At 38.4% G+C, this 5,957-nt stretch overlaps 1 long non-coding RNA gene across 2 annotated transcripts; it reads right to left on the bottom strand.

The window, feature by feature from the left end:
* Positions 1 to 227: 227 nt before the first annotated feature.
* LOC125575174 lies at positions 228 to 4,176 on the bottom strand. Of its 2 annotated transcripts, none has more exons than XR_007332445.1 (4): positions 2,205 to 4,176; positions 1,223 to 1,447; positions 576 to 776; positions 228 to 472 (listed from the first exon to the last, which is right to left on the bottom strand). It is a non-coding gene; the product is annotated as an uncharacterized LOC125575174 (long non-coding RNA). The 2 variants fall into 2 exon arrangements; XR_002659498.2 differs by having other exon boundaries at positions 1,254 to 1,447.
* Positions 4,177 to 5,957: the final 1,781 nt, after the last annotated feature.

Raw genomic sequence — 5,957 nt, 5'->3', positions numbered from 1 at the left:
ATCTTCCAATAAAAGTTTTAACTGGTGAGATTATTTAATAACTGAAATTATGCATGGTTGCCAAGAGACCTGCAAGTGTCCAAAAAACACACACAACTGTCTCACCAGGCGTAGCTCATGTGCACGTAATAATGTATTTCAATGTTCTTGAATTTGTAGTTTAGAAGACCAAGGAAAACGCCTAATGAAACAATTGTATATATGAAGGGTATCAAAAGATCATTAGGTATTGAACACAAATGCCTTTGTTATTTAATTATAATAACATATTTTAAATTAATATTAATAAAATACAACATAAAAGATAAATAGAATTGCAATCAAAGCCACCATTTAACAATAGACAGAGATTATATTATTGATAAGGCATTTCAAATCTTAAATATTGTCAAGGAGCTTCCATTGATACGCATGAGTGATTCGATATCCGCCAAAGCTAAACTCTTAATTTGATCTTCTGAGAAATTTAAATCTGAAAAAAAAAGAATCAAATTTAAATTATAAGCATTGAGCATTATAATGAAATTTAATTAGTATTACTTATCCTACTTTTTTTGGATAAAAAAGGATCTTACTTGTATCATCCATTTTTTTCCTTTCGTTGCATGATATATCTGTTGATAGTATTTTCCAAGTAACATTCCATATGTTTTCTGGAGTTATGGTATTATTTGAAAGCAACATTGTACAAAACAGTTGACGAAGACACTTTGCTGAACACCAAAACTTGCTTCTTTAATAGCTTCAATGTATTCTTTATCATCGTCGATAGGAACCTGCAGGGGTTTGAGTTTTTCCTCAACTGAATAAGTGTTGGTCAAAAGAGAAGAAGAATTTTTTTTAGGTGTGTGAGACGACATGGCCTAAAGCTTTTTGTTAAATGATTATTGCAAGGTAATATGAATATATATATATACACGTCATTGAATTCACGTCATTGAATATATGAATAATAAATTTTCCATATTGATTGAATATAGGAATCATATATTTTCCATATAGTTTTTCTTCCGGGAATAATGTTAAGAGTATTAAGTATCCACAAGCCATGTCATCTTATTCATAAGCCATGTCATCTATTTAAGTGTGCCATGTCATATTTTTTTTTTGTGAGAGTCTTTGTAGAGATGAAATGTAAGCAAATTTTTAAAAAATCACTTCTCAAATATAGTCTAGGGGATTTCTAAATCGTGTATGTGTGTGTAGGCATATATATTTCCACCTTCACTAAACCTAGCCGTCAAAGTGAAAACCTGAAAGAAGTTTTCAGGCTTGTCGTTCACCACCATCAGCTTCATCACCTTGTTCCTCATCTCTCTTGCTTGCTCATCACCTGTGTCACTTTCGTCTTCACATATGTATATGTGTATCGGAGAAGACGAGACGCAGCATCGAGACCAATCATCATAGGCCACACCCGTAGCCATCTCACCTCATTCCATCAGAGCTGTTTAATCCAAAAATGGTGTTTATGCTGATAGTGTTTGTTGAATCAATACAATAAAAGAAACTAAATATAAGAGATTAGATTTTTGACGTTTAGGAGAAATGTTCAAATAATCAAATGAGAAATGAACATCAAAAAGAATTTATAGATCAAAGATTGTATTACAAGAGTGATCAAGTAAATCTAAATCTATATCTTTGTTAGAAGTGTTCTAAGTTTAAAATGGAGAAGAAGAGATTCTTTCTCAGAAGGAGGTAACTCCTTATTTATAGAAAGATGAAACCTAGGACTTCTTAGCAATATGAGTCTAGTTCAATGTCTAATGGACCTTGAGGACGATGTATCCCCAACAGTAAGTCTCTCAAGTTCGTAGAGAGAGATGAAGTAGGTCTTTGTGAATTTTACGAATAGGGTTTATTAGACAATGAACTAGACACATTCATGCCTATGACGATTTAGGCAAGTTTATTTCGAACTTGTGCCCAATAAAAAGCGATTTTGCTTTAAACTCGTGCTTAGCGAAAGACGAGTTTACTTGACTCATGCTAAGGCAGAGGCGAGTTTACTGAGAACTCGTGCCTAGTGAAAGGAGAGCTTCTGTAAACCTATGGCTAGCCAAAGATGAGTTTTTGTACACTCGTGTCTAACAATAAGCGAGTTGACCAAAAAAAAATAATAAAAATAAGCGAGTTGACCGTAAACTCGTGCCTAAAAAAAGCAAGTTCAATTTAAACTCGTGTCTAAAATACACGTTTACCGAACTATTGCCGACCCGAAATCTCGTGTTGAGATCGTGTGTGCCGTGACCGAACGTATATCTCGTGCCACTTCGGAGACTATGAGCTCGTCTTTGAGGTGGAGAAGAAACAAGCATCCGAGGTAGAGATCACGTAACTGCCAAGATCGAACTTGACTTATGCTTGATCTTGGCCTATAACCTTCATGTGGACCCCAGTTCTATGCAAGAAAAACTCGCTCATGGTGGCTTGCCCACAAGAAGGCTCAGTCTTTCACGCTCCATAGTGACAGAGCTCATCATGAGATCATCAGATTTTCTGTGATCATAAAAATAATATGGTCAAAACGTGATATACGTATGTATAGTAATGTTTAACATGTATATTCTCGAAAAGAAAAAGCTAGGCAATTAGCTTTCTAAACACGTTACGAGACAAGGCGGAGCTTATAATAAAAGGATGATGATCCAGTGATTATTTAGCAATGCAACTTCTAATACTGGTAGGTCATATTATAAAGTTCGAAAACTTATCTTTTTTATTTTTAATGTGTCGGCAACTTTGAAGAAGATAGCATCGTGACGTTGGAGATGAGTGGACTAGCCAAGCTTCTGACGGCAAAGCCTTTGCACTGAGATCACAAATATTGATTTTTGTGATGAGAAGCTCGACAACTCTTGTATAACGGTGACGGAGATCGAACTCTGAGATGATTACTGAGTTGCTGGATGTAACAGGTCGTGGCTTCTTGGAGAGATGACCTGGAGATAAGGTTATGTCTCATGTGCTGTTTCTTCTAGATGAGGAGCTTGTACCGATTACGGCAAGCTTGTCTCGAGAGCTGAGTGAAGAAACCAAGCCTTATCGTCACTGACTTGTCTTGAAACTCTTCCACAACTAGCAGCCATTGAAGAGGCTTGATCTAAGCGAAAGTCGAGATAAGAAGCTCGTGCCGAGACGGCAAGCTTGTGATGACATTCCACATAAGTACACTTTACAAGACCACGGTCCCATTGCAAGAACCACCGGTCTCACCTCTTCCCATTATGCTGTCTGTGGTACGCCACTGCTAGCTTCCGGTCTTTCCTTCCACGACATCCAAAGGTAACGCCCAACAGGAGTCTGATCAGTCCCCATTTGTTCCTCGAGGCAGAGCTAGTGCTTGGTTCAAGAGCCCTCTTTGTGGAATCAACACCAAAGCTTCACCTTTATCTGAAAACTACTGCGATCTTTGTCGTAACTTGCGGGGAGCTTGGAGACGTTGCCGTTGGTGGAGACCTCATCCTCGGAACTAATCTCAGAAACCTGATGCTGTTGACGGAGATGAGAGCATCCAAGTCTCGATCCGCAAATTGTCACTCCACTTGGCCGAGAGAGATACATCATCTCCTCTCTCGCCAGAATCAAGCTGAATGTTTCGAGACTGAATCATGGTCGCAGAGATCGTTTTGCCAGCTTGAAAGAAAAACAAGTTTGACCAACTAATCTGAGAGACTTTCCAAGATGATGAAACCTTGGTTTCTTGTTAACCGGTTCTTGTCTCGAGAGCTTGAGTTGAATCACGGTCGTCATCATCTTTCTTCTCGCTCCGAGTCACAAAGAAGGCCGAGTCACGAAGACGGGTGAGGAAGGTGAGAAGCACGGTAGCTTCTGAGAAGCCTCAATCGCCATATCTCGTCTCTGGTTCGATTTGTAGATCAAAGGTTGAACCTTTTCGACAGGTGGATGGTGATAGATCGAGACACAGACACCGGTGATTGGCTCGTCATCTCCGCTCTTGCCGCCGGTTGTGGAGCTCTAGGCTTCTTTTGTCAGTTTGTAGGAAGCAACGAGTTTGACAAACAAGAAAGTTTCGAACTTTTGAGGATGTAAAGTTCGAAACTTTAAGCCCCAATCACCTGAGCTGTTTCGAGAATGGAAGAGTAAAGAGTCGATCTTGATTCTTCATTTTTTTTTTCTTTTGATTTTTCTCTAGTTTGATATGCTTTTAGGATAGTTCTCCATGAACCAATGCTGATAGTGTTTGTTGAATTAATACAATAAAAAAATCTAAAAATAAGAGATTAGATTCTTGAAATTTTGGAGAAATTTTCAAAAAATCAAACGAAAAATGAACATCAAAAAGAATTTATAGATCAAAGATTGTATTACAAGAGTGATCAAGTAAATCTCAATCTATAAACTCTTTGTAAGAAGTGTTTTAAGTCTAAAATAGAGAAGAAGAGATTTTTTCTCATAAGGAGGTAACTCTTTATTTATAGAAAGATGAAACCTATGACTTCCTAGCAATATAAGCCTAGTTCAATGTCTAATGGGCCTTGAGGAGGATGTAAATCCATCCCCAACAAGAACCATGACTCTTCACCGGAGGAGTAGCTCATGCCATCACAGTCTCGTACGTGCCGTTACGTCCATGGCGTTGACGTTACCTATCGGATCCGTGAGATGGAGAAGGTGAAGCCGGAGCCGCCGCGTTCATCACCACCGTTCATCAACACAACGCCATGTTGGACGAGAGCCTTAGTTCAGCCTCGTGACGTTAAGTACGATATTGGTGGTGTAGAGAACGTGATAAGGTTTATAGTGTTATTATTAATTTCTTGTGTTACAAGGTTCTTAATAGAACCCTAGATAAGTTATATTTAACAATGTTGTTTTGTCTCTATTCCTTTTCAGATGGTTTTGTCGTTGGCGAGATCGAGATTCATGGTGGAACCTTAGTTTTCTTGGTGATCAAGTCATCTGATCCGTTCCGAGTTCTTAATATTAGCAAAGGTGAGGGCTACTCCGTTAAATCCCGAGCTAGTTTAGTACTACTATTATGGAAAGTCTAGTTTCGAAACATGAACAGGTTTTATGAATCGAGTTTGTTTGAGTGTCTTGCTTGTTTGTTTATTATTATTTGCTTGTTAAATTGAGAATATGATAATAGAGGATTCAACGGTTGACTGAATTGAATCAATTAAGAACTGTTATTTATATATATATACATAAGTATGTTATGAGATCGGCGCATTGCATGGAGATTGCGGGACACATAGACGTTTGTGTTATCGGTGCATTGTATGGAGATTGCGGGGCATATGGATATCTATGCTAGCGGCGCATTGTATGGGGATTGCGGAGTACAAAGACATTTGTACTAACGGCGTATAGGTGATTGCGGGGTACAAAGATGGACTCTTGTACTAGCGGTGCTATATATTATATCCGTATAAGGAAAATGCAGGGTGTGTGATCTAGTTATGCACTATCAGCGCATTTGATGTTTTATGTGGTGTATTAGACACCGTGTTTGTTTCAAGCTAGAGCTAGGCCTACATAGTCGTAGTGCTATGTACTGAGTAAGTGGTTTGCGGTTTAGCATCCCATACCTCACTGAGTGACTCCCTTGTTGCTCACCCCTCTTTCTTCCCATTGCAGGTGAGCTTGCCGAGTAGTTGGGTATCTAGACGGTTTGGTGTCTTGGGATCATTGTATTTTATTTTGGTTTTAATTAACATTTTGATTTAATGTATTTGGTTTTAAATTATAAACTTTTTTTATGTGGAAATTATTTGATCAAAAGGTTTGACATTTTATTCGGTTTTATAAATCGATTTAATTTGGTATTTTTCGGTTAGTAGCACGCCGTTCTCAAGAGAGGAGGAGACGGGTGTTACAATTTGCAGGTCAATTGGTGACAGCTTGTCCTGTGGAAATGCTGTTAAAGGGTGAGGTCCTGGGTTCGAGTAACGCCAAGCGCATCAATAACCTACTGGTGGATGTGGAGG

The sequence above is a fragment of the Brassica napus genome, unplaced genomic scaffold (assembly GCF_020379485.1).
Source record: "Brassica napus cultivar Da-Ae unplaced genomic scaffold, Da-Ae ScsIHWf_1708;HRSCAF=2336, whole genome shotgun sequence".
Taxonomy (NCBI): Eukaryota; Viridiplantae; Streptophyta; class Magnoliopsida; order Brassicales; family Brassicaceae; genus Brassica; species Brassica napus.
Note: the sequence above shows the minus strand (reverse complement) of the source record. Positions and strands in the feature narration are given on the sequence as shown.